Here is a 16537-nt window from a genome sequence, read left to right as displayed (position 1 = left end):
TCAAAAAAGACAACATCTTTACTCCGTATGATTTTCTTATTAATTGGATCTCACAATCTAAAACCAAACTCCTCTTGCCCATAACCTAGGAAGATACAATGCTTGGCTTTGCTATCAAGCTTGGACCTCTCATTTCTAGAAACGTGGACAAATACCATGCAGCCAAACACTATCAAGTGCTCAAAAGAAACATCTTTCAATGTCCAAACCATTTGAGGAATGTCACAATCCAAAAGAACTGGCTAGGAAAGATTTATCAAGACATCTGTTGTCCTCATTGTTTCACCCCAAAAGGATTTTGACAATTTTGCATGAGAGAGCATACACCTAATTCTTTCACAGATGGTCTTGCTCATTCTCTCTGCTATTTCATTATGCTGCGAAGTTTTGGGCACAATTTTCTTAAGCATGATGTCATGGCTTTTGCAATACTCACTGTTAGTTATACTTTGACATTTACAAATTTTATCTTATCGTTAGTTAGGATTTAACTATCAAATCCTAATTCTTCATTAATTTATAACCCTCTTCTAGTCCTTAGGTAAAGGATCTATCTCTCATCCAAACCCTAAAATCCTCCTTAATAAATAGTGCGATAGCCCTCTTCGTTCGATTCACCATAAATTCTCCTGGATGTCTTAATACATTTTGGTGCTGTCGGGGTGTACAATGTAGAGTGATTGGAGGGCTTCTTCCAACATGATCCTTTTTACCTCCAAATTGTTAGGTAAGTAAAGCCTTCCTTTTATCCTATGTTTTACATGAAAATCAAGAGATATTCTACACTTTGGGCTTTCGGGGAGGACCCTTTTCCAAAATAGAAACTATGGTTTTGGATCTAGGGTTTTCAATGAAGAAATATGTTTGAATGTGAGGCTTAAGGCGAACAGGGTGAATGACCAGTTTCGGGAACTTAGTGCACCAGGTAAGTAATATCTGCAAAAAAAAAAATTTAAAATTTAAAAAAGAAGAAGAAGAAGAAGAAGAATAAGAAGGGATTGTGAGTAGGAGAAGAAGTAGCTCTAACCGCCTCTAAAGGATGTATGCATTTTCTTAGAAATGCTAAAGGATAACTTGAAAGGGGATTTTAGAGGTGAAAACAATAAATTTTAAGTTTGAAATGTGCTCACCTAATTATTCTAGGTAACCACTGCAAGCGCGCTGAAAAAAGCTTTCTGAATTGAGGTCTTACGTGCAATTCCGACACCCGTAATAAAAGTTATAGCCAAAATACTATCAACTACCCAAGAAACTCAATCACATAAAATAATAGAAAAATATGTTCAAAATGTATGAAATAAATTACTAAAATACTTGGTTATAAGATACTTGAATACCCCAGAAAAATGGGATCAAACGAGATTTAAAACGGAGCGAAATTGAATCTAGTATGTGAAATAGTCATGCTACCAAAAGGAGCTCGGTCGACTGAGGTGCACAGTAAATTTGTTTGGTCAACATGCTGATGTGGCAAAACTTGGCACTCAAGTTTGATGTTAAGGCGAAAAATTGTCTCAAATTTTGTTGGCTGGCAACACTTGGCGCCCAAGTTGGGATACCAGGTGGCAGCTCGGATGAAGAGGAGAGGACACGTGGTGAAGATTCGATGAGCCAACACAACACATGCTCAGTCGACCGAGATGCCACTACCTATAAAAAAGGTTGAAGTTCCCTACATTTTTCTCACACCAAACTTATGCTCTCTCTCTCTCTCTCTCTCTCTCTCTCTCTCTCTCTCTCTCTCTCTCTCTCTCTCTCATACGTTTTTTAGGGTTTCTAAGGGTATGAGGAAGGGTCCTTGAGTGGCTAAGTGTTATGAAAGTGGTTCTCAATCTAGAAGTTTGAAATATTCAAAAAGCAGAGTTGCGGAGTATAATTTCTAAACTCCAGCTTTTAATTGTTTAATTGTTTAAATATTTAAATACGTTGTTACAATGTCCAAGTACCTTTGAATTAATAGCTAGGTGTGTTTATAGCACTGTTATAATGACCAAATAATTTTAAAGAAGAAGAGTTAAATATTTTAATAACGTTGTTGTAATGTCTAAACAAGTTTAGGTAATATGTTTATGGTGCTGTTATAATTATCAAATATTTCTAAAGAAATTGGTAAATACTATAATAGTGTAGTAGTAATGCCTGTACAAAGTTATACGTTGAAAAGCTACATTGTCATTATAATGCTCGAGTATCACTATAATACTTTTGTTATTAGAATTGTATTGTTGTGATGATAAAATTGTAATAATCACAAAGGTAGTTATATTAATATACTTACTGTGGTAAATAGTATTTAAATATTATTTTCATAAAACCACGTAAAAATGAGCTCTGATACAATTTGCTTACTCATGTTGAAAGAACTAGGGACCGAGTTCTACCCCTAACACAAGCACAAAAAATAAAATTACAATAAATAAATTGCAATAATCAACACGAAAAACATCATGACCCCCCAACACAAATATTTTGATAACAAAGTGAAAAAAAACCTTTGAACACATCAAGGGTCAAAAAAAAATATGAAGTAGCCAATCCCGGGAAATCACTATAATGAAGAAGATTCAAAATACAGACATAGAAAGCTACAACCCTTTGTAAAGCTAAGACTCCATATGAACAACAGGCTCCGCGCTAGCCAATCTTCTTCTAGTGGCATTCCTTACTAACCCACTGGTAGACTTCTTGATAGTATAAGGTTGTATATAATGTGGTTTGAGAGAGACAAATATGAAGTGGCAAAAAAAAAATCAAAACAAAAAACAAAAACAAAAACAAAACAAAAAACTTTAAGCTTTCTTGGAAACCTCACTTGGGTCAACAATGGTAAAGGAAGATGAACATCTAGAAAGGATATAGGTTCATGGAAGGTAATCTCTTTTACACCAAGGAAAATGGACGTCATTTACCAGTTGAAAGGAAAAGGAAGAAGTGAACCAAATGGAGAGAAAGATATGATTTTCATCAACTGAAAACTCTCGTGGTGTCAAGACGGTAACTTGACTTCAAGACAGGAGCTAGGGTTTAATCGCTAGCTTTCTGACATTTGGTAGGTTTTGGCAGGTGACGTCAAGATGGAATTCTGACGGCTATCGGACTTTAATAACAAAAAGATCCCAAAAACCATATTTTTCACACCAAACAATTAAGAGAATAAAAGATTCATACACAAGGTTTTGAACACTGAATTATGCCAATTTCTAAGACCAAACAATCTACCCATTTGGTCATTCGGTAACAAAACTTACAAACAATAGAGACTCAACAAAAATACAAGGAAAAACAACATTTACAATCTCACCCCATGCTAACAAACCACTACTAGACTAAGATTGATCGAATGTGAAAAGTAAATGTTTTCTTGAGATAATATAACACTCAGGAATTTAAATCTCTTAAATTCATTTATAGAACTTAGTGATAATGTTGAAAAAAGCATTATCATTAAGCTTTTATAATTGTTTTATCCCATAATTTTATGAACTTTTTGATCAAGTTTTAACCCTTTTAAAGTCTATGCTGACTTTTTAAGCTTAGAACTTTGACTTGATCAGAACTGAGTCAAATGGACTCAGATTGAGACAAATTGAATTCCATTATCCTTATATCATAATTCTCTACATTGCCATAGAATTTCGATAAAAGTCCATTCTTCGACTTTTCTAGCAGTTTAGTGACTCATCTACCAAAATGACACTTTTTTACTATAACTTTATTTCTAAATTTGGGCTTGACAAATATGTTTCTTAACATATATGGACCAAATCTAGTTAATAGATGATTACCAATTGAGTTTGTAGAAGTCATAACTCAATTCAGTAAAAGTTAAATTTTTGCCCAAAAAGTGGTGTTTTAAATCTTCCAACTGTCGACAAAAGTTAAAAACTATCTAAACACCCATGCATTGGCCGGAAAATATGGTATTGCTTGGACTTTATTTCATCAAGTGTCATCAAATCATAATGAAAATGGAGTAAAAAATCCAAGAATACTTGGACTTTAGGAAAGACTTGGACTCAGACTTTTTGTTACTTATCAAATAAGTTTTTTTTGTGCACCTATTTAACCCTTGCATGGCCGGCCGCTTGGTGCCTTCTTTAGCTTGGATTTTTCTATAAATAGCAAGCTAAGGCCTTTAGTTTCATTCAACACTTTCAAGACAACTTTTGGTTCATCTTTCATTTAGTTTTTCTCTCCCATTTTCTCAAGAACACCACACGGCCCTAGGCTAGGTTTTTGAGTTCAAAATCTTCGCTTCTCTCAAGCTACCACACGGCCACCCTAGGAGTAGATTGAGAGTTTGTTTTCCAAAACAATCTTTATAATTGTTCTATGCTTGGAGGTGTTTCTTGAATATTCTCAAGAAAGCGATTAAATCACTTCTACCTTACTGAGTTCAAAAACTCACTAAATATGGTTTGAATGTGAGCTTTTTAGGAAATATTCTATGATTCCCTTATCATGCTCTCCTTACTATTTGGGGTAATTACATTTTTCCCCCATGAACTACCGGTCATTATCAACATGCCACCGCGAACTGACACATTGACCAAAACAAAGCATGCAACTATCATTTTTGTACCTTTACTCCCTTTGGTCAGTCAAATTCATGAAAAGACTCAAATACCCTAACTTAAGTTTCAAATTTACATATAATACCTTAAAATTAATCAATCAATCAATAAATAAATAATAAAAGGAAAAGGAAAAGAGAGGGCAGCCACCCCCTTAGGGGAAGGGGGTGGCCTGCGAGCCACCCCCAGAGGTGGCCAAATCTGGGGGTGGTCACACGCCACCCCCTTAGTGCATCTGGGGTGGCTAGCCGCCACCCCAGATCGAAGCCGGGGGTGGCCGCATGGGGTGGCCGCGAGCCATCCCGATCCAAGCCGAGGTGGCCGGATCCAAGCTAGGGTAGCCGTGAACCACCCCTAGTGGTGGCTCACGACAACCCCAGATGCACCCTGGGGGGTGGCGCACAGCCACTCCCCTCCCCGTATTTTTTCTTTTTTTTCCCTTTTTTTATCAAAAAAAATTATTAAATTACTTTTTTAGGGTATTTTTGTCTGAGGATATTTCTGTCTTTAAATAAAATTTAACATCTAAAAATCGAATATTACATCCAATTTAACAAGATTTCCTAACGAAATGGGAGTAAAGGTACAAAAATAGTAGTTGCATGCTCTCTTTTGGTCGAGGTGGTAGTTCGTGATGGCATGTTGATAATGGCCAGCAGTTCATGGGGGGAAAATATAATTACCTCTTATTATTTTTATTGTGTTCTTTTATGTTAAAAGTTGTTTAAATGCCCAATAAGCTTAAGAAATAAAAGAAGTAAAGTAAATCGTGATATAAAACTACTTTTACTTTTTGTCCTTATGATTATCCTTAAGATTTCCATTAGTTGATCGCGTTTACCTTTATGTCCTCATGAACAGCATGAGTTGATCATTGTTACTTTTATTGTCCTTACGATATATCTTTACGTTAGGATTTATATTTAAGCGTTGTAGCCTTTTGCTTGCATGTTTAACCATTGATCTTGATGTTTAGACAATTGTTAGTGATCGGTTTTAATTTTATTGTCCTTATGAGTGTCTTTATGACTCTCTTGAGTGATTGTTTTTATATTTACTCCTTATGATATATCTTAGTTAAGGTTTATGTTTAAACGTTATGTTCCTATAGCTTTTGTTTGCTTCGGCGTTTAAACATTAATCTTGGTAATGAGACTATTATAAGTGATTGTTCTTTACATTCATTGTCTTCATAGTATGTCTTTACTAAGATTTATGTTTAGACGTCTTTTGGCATTTAAGCATTAATCTTAGTACTTAGACTATTGTGAATGATCGTCTTTCCAATTAGACCTTGTGGAATATCTTAATATCTAAATATTCATGTTTAAATGAACAATTTTGGTCGTTTAAATATTTATCTTGGTAATAATATTATTAAAGACTATCATGAGTGATTGTCTCATACTAATGAAGTAATGAATATAAAGGGATGAAGATCCTAAAACAATGAATTATTTAGAAAATAACTAATACATGTATTATTTGTATGGATATGATTTATATGCAAAAAAGAAGTTTGAGATCTTTTCTGAAAAGTGTAATTATGGAAGTACTTGTTAGGGAATGACATTGCTTTTCATTACTATATAGTTTGTTGATTTATTCATTATCTGCTTTAAATATATGCTTTGAATGAAATGTTTCATATTGAGCCTCATGATTGAGAATAAACAATATGTTAATAAAAGAACTACGGGGTTGTGTGCTACCAATGCCAATAAATATTGATAATAAACAAACTGAAATGTTATATGCTACCAGTGGACTTGAATGTTGCGAGCTACTAGTCTAAAAATAGGTAAACTTTATTATTGGGAATCATGCACGTACAAAGTATGTACAACAGAAACCGATCTTAGGAAAATTTTTGCTTCAAGATAAATAGGGCTAGATAAATCAAATACACAAGTTCGTAGTACTTACAATCGAATTCAGCCTCTCCTAGTCATGTAGGGCTATTTAACTTTTGTTGAGATTCTCCTTGCATACTGAATGATTAAGAACACATTCTTGGTTTCCTTGGTGTTCTTGGTGTTCTTGATTAAACCTTCAGATCTTCTTTTTGATAACTGATTATGACCGTGAGTGTGGACTCACAAACTATTGATATAGTGAATTAGTGAATAATGCTTCACTATGATCTTCTATTTATAGACTTGAATTTAAAATCATGATGGGTAAAGAGATAAATAAGAAGTTGTAGTAAAACTTGGGCTAGAGTCATGGATGAACCAAGACTAAAGCCACAGTAGAACTAGGACTGGAGTCATAGAAAGATTAGGATTTTAAGTCCTAAGAGCATTCACAATTAGCTCTTTAAAATTTATCTAAATTTAATTTTAAAAATATAATTTTGTTGATTTAGCTAGTCACTTTTTAAAACCATTAAATAACAAACTCTCTAAATGTTTCGCTACTTTAAATAAATACTACTTTTTATTAATAAAGTTAACTATTAAAAGCATTCAACGCCTTAAATTCAAGTCAAACCAGACCTTTTTAAGCATTCAATACAATATATATATATATATAAAATTAACATTCACTTTTTGACTCTTTAGATTTAAAGAGAGATTCTAACAATTGTTAAATCTAACTTTTGACAGAGAGTTTGTTAAATGATAGTTTTTGTGTGTTTGTTAAAAAATTAGATAAAAGCCAAATTTAACTCTACTTAAGTCTTTTGGAATAAATTTTAAGAGCTCAAAGCTCTTTAATTGCTTAAGCCCTTAGGAAATAAATTTATAAGCTCAATCATCTCTAAGTAATAAGCCACTTAGGAATTATATTCTTTTGGCCCATTTTTTATCAAATAAAACAATCCATATAAATAAATGCATAACCGAGGCCCGAATCAAATGGTCAATTTACATCAGCTCAAAGAGGGACTTAAAGGAAAAAATTACAATTAGCTTCAATAGATCTGTGATAATATCATACGATACTATTAATCATAATTGATTTCACTAAATAAATGTGACTACACTCTAATATGTATTTTCAAATTAATGAATTAGTCCTTGTGACGTAACTTATTTATTACATATCACCCCTCCATGACATCATTCCGTAAATACCATTAAAACACTCAGGCTCGAGCTTTTAGGATAATCATTCCCATTAAATCTACATCAAATGGTATATTCCTTATCACTTTACTCCATGACAAAGGATTTGGATTCATTCTTGAAGAAAGTGTTCTCACAATGTTACATGTGATCACCCGATGCACAAATATGTTGATCATTGACTGATCTCACTCTCATACATCAAATTGACCTACACTTTACATTTGAGTTCACAATCTTCTCATAATTTAAAGTAACTTTTATAAGTCATCGTGCACATACATCATTCTTTATCACAGTGTTGAAAGAATGATGACTCACGTAATCCATTTGGTGCACGGAACTACCTTGCTCTTACACCAACATATCAACCCGAAGCCTTACCTGCTTCTCCTAATCAAGATAGATCATTGAGGTTCACATGTTATAGTCTAGATGGATTTTCTAAATCCATTTACAACTATGAACAATCTTTTATAAGTTAAAATGACTTATGACTATGATCTTCTGTATGATAATCTCATTACTCACACCAAAGTCAAATACAATGAAACTTAGGGACCTTACACGTATATAATATGAAAATATTCAAATATATATGTACCTATAAAACATTAATGCATATGTCAAATGTTCAGTATTATACAATTATAAAAAAACAAAAAAAAAACAAAAAAAAAAAATCATCAATGCAATTAGAGTTTTAGACACCAATCCCAACAATAAAGGGGATGATCTAACGGACGCTAAGACGGGCTAGAATTTAGCATTGATACGAGAGAAGTGAAAGAACATGAAACATAATACTTTCTCGAACTAGACAATCACTACATTGCATATGCATGCATTCATTATCTTTTGTTATTAAAACTACCTTAAAAAATCAACGGTTTTTAAGACTATGAAAACATGAAACTCAGTTGTTTACCTATGTAAATATGATCATGTCATGTTTACATAGACCTTGATGTAGGTCTCGAGGTTGAGGGCAAAGGTTCATTTGTCAGCTTTGATGGTTACTAGACCCTTTGCGTGTCTTTTAGTAGCCTATGGGGAGCTAGTTTTATATGGTTATGTTTATGTTTATTTCCTCTAGTTTATGTAATATGACAAATAATTCAGTTTATGTTAAGGATGTATGCTTAAATGCTACTTGTGGCACATAATTTTATTTGATGCATCTTGTACGCATTTACATGTAATTAAAATCAAGTTAATATTTATGTATTATGGTATTTCAGTCAGGTTTGATATGTTATGTGAAGAATTCCTAGTGTTTAGAAAGAAAGAAAAAAAATCCTTTGTGAGATTACTTCTTTGATGTCATAAAGTCACGTGAAAACTAAAGCTTTCTGCTTACAGCTTTCTTGTATAAGCTGGGGCGTCACAGATAATGACAAACTCATTACAACTTACAAGCATTGAGATTTAAGAATATAATCATCATGAATATTATGTGACAAAGATATCATAATCCATTCACGAGTTTGTAAATCAAAAGGACACAAAAATTCTAACCATTCACATTGACTACAAAATGAAGTAACAAAGGAGTCGATATATAAAAAATAAAGGGGAAATTACATTTTATCCCACTGATGTATCCAGCTATTGATAATCTGACACCTAATGTTCAATTTTTGGTAGATGACCCTCATGATGTTGTACACTTGTTCCATCTTGAACCTTCTGTCTACATGCCCATCGTTTTAGACGGTAAACAGCGCACGTGTCCGTTTAAGACACATTTTGTTCCAAAATTGCCCCATTTCCATTCAACACGTTTGCACTCACTACATTTAAAATAAAATAAAATAAATAAATAAATAAATAAATAAATAAAATAAAAAAATATCATCTATAGCCGCCCGACTTCCATCTTACACGTGTCATCATCAACACCAAAAGTTTCTTCTTCGTCAAAAATCACCCAGAAAATGCTTCTTCTTCTGTTTATTCCGATCTTCAAAAATCAACCCCTAAACCACCACGTCTCCCCTGCAGGGTGGAGAACTTCTGGTAGAAGAAGCGTATCAACAAAAACATTGCTATAGCAGCTGTTTTGAAAAGAACCCACTCCAACCTGCACCCACAACTCAGTCCGTTAATGGCAGCCAGAATTAGGGAGAGACGTCGTCGAAGGTTTTTCTCTTTTACTTTCGTGTTTCAAGTTAGGCTACACTGTGTAAGACAACAATAAAGGTGGAGTGATTATAGTGCTTTGTAAGCGGGGCATGGATTCTGATTCTTCATGGTGGGGTTCCACTTCTAGTGGAGTGCAGCTGAAGATCGTCCATCATATTGACTATGTTTCGTAATAAAAGGAGCGCGGTTTGCTAATTAATTTCTATATCTACGTACGTTTATTGAACCGTAGTCGCATCCCCAGAACTCGTGATGATGGTGATGATGACATGCATGCTCCTTCATGTTGAACGGCCCAGGTCCTCTGTTCGCACACTATAAAACAGGGGAGAACAGAGGATGAAAAGGACCAATAGTAGTGCCATTTGCATTGCTCATTCATATCCAATACAGAAATCACCCAAAAAAAAAAAAGCACTAGCGTTTTTCATTTTTCCCGAGGTCAAACCAAGAGTACGTTATAGAAACAATATCTATTGCTCTGTTTGGTTAATAAGAACTCATTGGTAATAAAAGGAAAAATCAAAATCTTTCAAGAGGTAGCAGTTGAATAGCTCTCCTAATTAAGAAAAATCAAAATCTTTCAAGAGGCATTGATCATATCAAACGAAATTTGTTTGTACATTAAAAGCACTACTATTACACATATATGCATGCGTACAATCACAATTCACAGCCACAACCAGATTTAAGCTAAGAAAGGCACCCAAACCAAGTTATCAACAGGAAAGAAATGTCACACATGCAGCAGGAGAGGTTCGGGGTTCGACTTTGAGCACACGAAATGACAAGGTCCCGGACTCAGCTTGAGGGAAAAGCTTCTGCAGTTGCTGGTGGAACTGAAACTGTTGAGGCTCATGAAGAATGTGAAAGGGTTCTTCAACTTGAAGAACCTCTGAAAGGTCCAGGTGCTATTGCATCTAGGCAGGACCCTGTTATGTCCTAGAAGGCTGATAAGGTAAGGAAGAGACCGCTGCCTAAAAAGGAGACTAGAAAACAATCAAGGAATGCAGATGTGGAAAGAGCTTCTGAAGTTGAACCAAATGTAGAACTACGAAAGAAAATGAGAAGGAACATTTACTGAATGGTCGTCCGAGGAGGTCCAAACGCAACACATTCAACTCTGGTGCTCCCGCGGTTGGAGACTTGGGGAATCATGAAACTGTTGGAATTAAGCAGTCAAGAGAATCACTTCAAGAACGAAAGTTTTGTGCAGCGGAAGAACGCCTGAGGTCCAGTCGGAATGCTTGTAGAAACAATTTAGTTTTTATCTCCGATGAAGTGGATGGAGTTGCTGATGGAGCAAGAAAGGATGGGCAAATGAAGCGAAAACACAAGCCAAACCGGAAAGAAGAAGGTTCAGTTATTGAGAGTGAACATTTAATTGAAAGATCTTCAAGACGACCCACGCGTTTTGCACATATACATAGCCCACGCAGAGCAGCAGTTGGTCGTCATCTCCTGCAAGTACGTAGCCATGCACTTTCCGTAGCCATGCATTGTCGTGGGTGCAATGAAACTACCCAAGCCAAGCCAAGCCGACACACCCATCAAGAAACTCGAAGCCATGCACGTCACGGGACCGAAACCGCCAAGGCCAGTGACCTAAGGGCTGCGTGCGATACGTGAAGAAGGTGTTGAGGAAGATAAGAAGGACGCATGAGGTCAACCCCAGAAACCATGCCCGGAAAGTCATCACCGGCAGTGATGGGTCATCGGTCTCCGGCACCACCAGTGCCACCTCCTCCACTCGACACCTCTCGTCTGAATCGGAAGCAACCCTGTTTGTCTTCTCTATACCGTCCATCCGGTTCTCCGTTTGGTTCTTGAACGCCATAAATGCAGTTCAAAGCTAGCCAGCTAAGTAGCTCTCCGTTTGGTTTCTCAATGAGGTCGTGCGCTATGTTAGAGGAACTACCGAGCAACGGCTACTAGCCGTTGAAGAGAGACCAAGAACTCAGCAGCTACTAGCCGTTGACACAGCAGTTGTCAACAAACCAGGAACTCAACGGCTACTAGCCGTTAATACAGCAACTATCAACAGCAGATTAGGGAGCAATAATCTGCTTGCTCCACGTCTTCGACTAAAAACACCGTATGAGGATTATTGGACACTGCCTTGACGAACCTCTTGATATAACTGCAACTTTGCTCGTTTCTGGATCTTTTATTTCTGCAATCCTTGGTTGAATCTGCTCTTGTAGAATTTTACAACAATCTATGTTCCCGTTCGCCTGCAGACTCAGGGAAGGGGCCCCGGGGCGGAGCCAGCCCCCCCCAACCAAATTGAAAAAATAAGTTTTGTTTTGGGGGGGGGGGGGGGGGGGGGGGAATTAGAAAAAATAACAAAATTTGGGGTAAAATTTTAATTTTTTTTTATTTTTTTATTTTTTTTTTTTGGGGAGAACCTTAGGCTCCGCCAAGGGCCTGGCCGGAAGCTTGTAGTGGAGTGTATGGCTGAGGGTGTTGTGTTTATTGAGGCCGATGCTGACATTACTCTTCAACAGTTTGGTGATGTTGATCTTCAACCGCCATTCCCATGCATGGGGGAGCTCCTTTTCGATGTTCCCGGCTCTGGAAGGGTCCTGAATTGCCCATTTATTACTGCTTATCCAGGTGCATGTTCTGCTAATTAAAGAACTGATCATCTCGAACTTTTTCCTTTTACATATGAAATTTATGAATATGTGTTCTACATACGTGTTCAACAAATTGTTTGTCTCCCTTCAATAGTTTGGAACAGAGCTCTAGGCCGGCCACAAGTCTTCACTGAAAAGGATGAAAAGACCCGATTCTTTTACGTTTTGAAGTTCCTTTGATTTTGGATTTCACAACGTGCGATTTTTAAACGTGTCAATTTTGTGGGTTTATGGGACAATTTTGTTCAAAAAGTCATCATAGACATCTCATCTGCAACCTGCGCTCTCTCTCTCTCTCTCTCTCTCTCTCTCTCTCTCTCTCTCTCTCTCTCTCTCTCTCTCTCTGTGTGTGGCCATAAAGACCCCGCGGAGCTGAGATTCTTGCATCTTCGGCCTCCAATGGCGAGCTGGGTCTTCTCAGAATGTGGCCTCAAGCCTCTCCCTAGAATCTACCCTCGAGAACTCACAGATGGGCTAGCATCAAACACTACCTTTCCTTCCAAGATAAGGCCGCCACCAATCTGTAAAAGCCACTGTGTTGGTTCTTCTTTGAGACTATCAAGCGGGCTTAGAGGAAACAGTTGGTGGGCACTAAATGTGAGTGCGCCATTGAGGGTCCCCTCTATGGGAGAGGAAGATGAAGGAGAATTCGTGGTTTATGACCCTTGGAGGTCTATGAGCGTTGTGAGGGATGTGGACCAAGTGGTCATGGTTTTTGGATTGGCAGCGCTAGCTGTTGCGGCTTACTTCAACAATTGAATTGTTTGGCCTCTGTACTGGATTGCTCAGGGGACCATGTTCTGGGCTCTCTTTGCTCTCGTTGGTGCCGGCGATGAGATGGTGTTGGTGGTGTCCAAGGAGGAGATGTTGGAGTTGCATGAGTATGCTGAGTCACGCTGCTCATCGCTTTGAGTTAGGGGGGCAAAATAAGAAAACGCCCGTGACCACTTTTCCGTCTAAAGTGATGGACTAAGGGGACGAAAGGTCCTAATTGTCACAGGTTGTTAACATCAGGGGTAATCTACCAAAAATTAATCATTGGGCGTCAGATCGCCAATAAATGGATACATCAGGGGAGTAAATTGTAATTTCACCAAAAACTAAATAACATAAATAACCATGCTCATAATAACAAGTGTCAAAACTATCAGAAAGACATCACAGAGTATGGAAGAAAATAGAGTAAAAACAACCACTCCCCTTTTGACCAAACACTTCCCCTCAAATGGACCAACTCCCTAGTAGAGTTCCAATCAGCTAGCTCTCACAACTTCTCCTCCATTTTGTCACAATGGACAAAGAAAAAGAAACTCAAGCTAATTACTCTGCGTCCCTAGCTAGAAGAGTCCTGAGGAGGATCCTATGCCGTCAAAAGACGACCCTGAGTCTCCAAAAGAGGATCCTGGAAGAGCATGGGAGTGACCTTAGAATTGTGGGAAGGCTCCACAACACGCCATCTGAAACAAACCAAAATCACCATCTGAGCAATCCGCAGGGGGCGTAGGCATGGGAGTGCTAACCTCCTCGATCCTCTTGAGATTCATCACCACCTTTCTTTTAAGACTTCTGAAGAAGAGTCGAGTTGCTCACAAGGAGTTGAGTCTTCAAATCAACAATATCTTTCTTTAGCTCAATATTTTCCTCCTTCAACTCAACTATCTGTTCTTCAACTAAATTATCCAAATGTCTAAAAATAACTCAGTCGAAGCATTGAGAGCAGTGGGACCAGCAGCAATTAATGGGAGAAAAAGATAGGCCAGCCTGAGAAGAGGAAGGCTGAGAGCTAGAAGAACAACTAGAATTTGTCATAAGCAATGCAAGAGAGAGTTTGTCATAAGCAAGAGAGAGTTTGTCAGTTGTAAAAATAGTAGCCATAAAATCAATGATTAGGAAAATAGATCTACTTGGTGACCAATCATCAACGAACCATCTACCGCACCTACTTCACAAGAAGACCAAATTAAGTAATGGGTTTATTTTAGTTTTTTTTAGCCTTCTTTGAGTCTCTATTAAAGCCTATTTTTAACAATTTCGAAAATAGTTTGGGTTCGATTTTAGTGTTTTGGGCTTCTTATTTTTTTTAGACTCTAATGTTTTGAAAATATATTAATTGCACATTACTTTTGCGTTCTTAAGTATTACACGAAAAAGCAACACAACCAACGAACTATCTACACTCTACAACACCTGCTGCATAACAAGACCAGTAACAAATAACACAGAACATAGCTATCTATTTAATAGAACACAATCAAAGATATTCCAAAGCTCGTAAATCTCTTATCGAACATGCCCATACACAGTTACATACTTTGGTCATATGTCTATACTTTCCACTCCTAATGAAAAGTTTCAAGTTTTTTTGGTATTAAACATAATCTAAAAAAACTTAAAACAATGTGAATATAACCTATATCTAATCCAAAACATCATTTTGGGTATTATTTAAATAATATATATATATATATATATATATATAAAGGGTATGGGTTGTGGTTATTAACCACATCCGCATACCCTAAAACCTCTATCTACATTTGCATATGTAGATAGTTATTTTTGCTAACCACATCCGCATGTACAGATAACGGATACAGAATTGCGAATAGTGAATACGAGCGGTTATTTATTTTTTGCTTTAACCTTTTTGCCACTTAGATTGCCAATTACAGATGATTTAAACCTCCAAATTCAACTTACAAAAACAAAAACAAAAACAAACAAATAAAAAAAAACCCCCCACTAAATTCGAACTTCTAGTTACTTTTTGGACAAGTATCCCTGACTTCGCAGAGAGGAATGTATAAAACCCATGAGAAATGCTAGAACATCTCCTGGTGTTCTCCTAGTGTTCTCCTGCAATGGCATAGATGTAATTAAAAAATTACATCTATGCCATTCCAGGAAAACACTAGAAGAATACAAAGAGATGCTCTAGCATTCCTCAAAACCCATATACCTCACATTACCAAGATAAAGAAACCATTCCTAAATTTTTTCAGTGGTTGAAGGAAAAATTTTGGCTCTAATTAAAATCGTTGTTCTTCTACCACCGAAGTAATTAAAGGAGAATATGCCGCTCCAAGATTTCTAGGGTATGTGTACTGATCCAAATTGGTCTGCTTTTGATATTTTGTCACAAGTTGCTCATGTGCCGATCTGAAATATGAAAAAGAAGAATCTATGAAAGGGAAGTTTAACAAGAAAAATAATAACGTTGAGATTTCAAGAAGGAAAAATTAATGAGAGGAAAAGATTTCAAGAAGTGTGAGACTGACTCAATGATTTGTCCAAGCATAAAATATTAATGGAAGGAAAGGCTCCAAAGAAGTCCATGGGTGAGCCAATGGCTATACCCAAGAAACACGCCTTTGACGGAGAAAAAAAGACCCTAATGTCATCATTAGATTCAAACCCATGATCAATCGAAGTAATGGTAAGAAACAATAGCAAGATTAAAAGAGAAGTCCCTATGGTAATCAACTATAAGATGCTTAACGAACAACTAGAATTTGTTTGATATTTAATTCCTCGAAAAAATGTCTTGGTTAATCAATGATAAGTACGACCTTTGTTGAACCCCGGAAAGACAGCTCATCGTATGCACCGCACCAACTTATTGGAATAAATTGAGTCTAAATTTGGTGGTCGCTGTTTGGAGGGGAAAAGTTTTACCTGGCTCTTGATGTGGTTGAGCAAATGTAGTGGCAACGAGCAAGGAAGTAGCAGCCGAAAGGAGGAGGAATGTAGTGATGATGCAAACACCTGCCAAAGAGGTGAAGGTGTAGCATATGATGCCAGTAGCAGTACTGAGTGTGGGAGCTCAGGCAAGGAATCAGCTCATTCTTGTAAACATTAATCAATTTAATCCACAGAATAGATAAGAAATGACTAATATTGATTGTGAGATCCATTGTAATCGCAGGTTCATTTGTAGTCAATGAGTCCACAAAAGTAGCTCGGGTAAATTACTAGTGAAGATCACATTGATACCAGCGAGAAACCAAAAAAGCCAATGCCGTTACAGTCATATATATACACATTTACACCGAAAGAAAAACAGGAAAAAAATGGAAAATCTGAAAAAAGATAACCACCAAGCAGGGGA

This window comes from Alnus glutinosa, chromosome 3, assembly GCF_958979055.1.
Source record: "Alnus glutinosa chromosome 3, dhAlnGlut1.1, whole genome shotgun sequence".
Classification (NCBI taxonomy): domain Eukaryota; kingdom Viridiplantae; phylum Streptophyta; class Magnoliopsida; order Fagales; family Betulaceae; genus Alnus; species Alnus glutinosa.
This window is presented reverse-complemented; position numbering follows the sequence as displayed.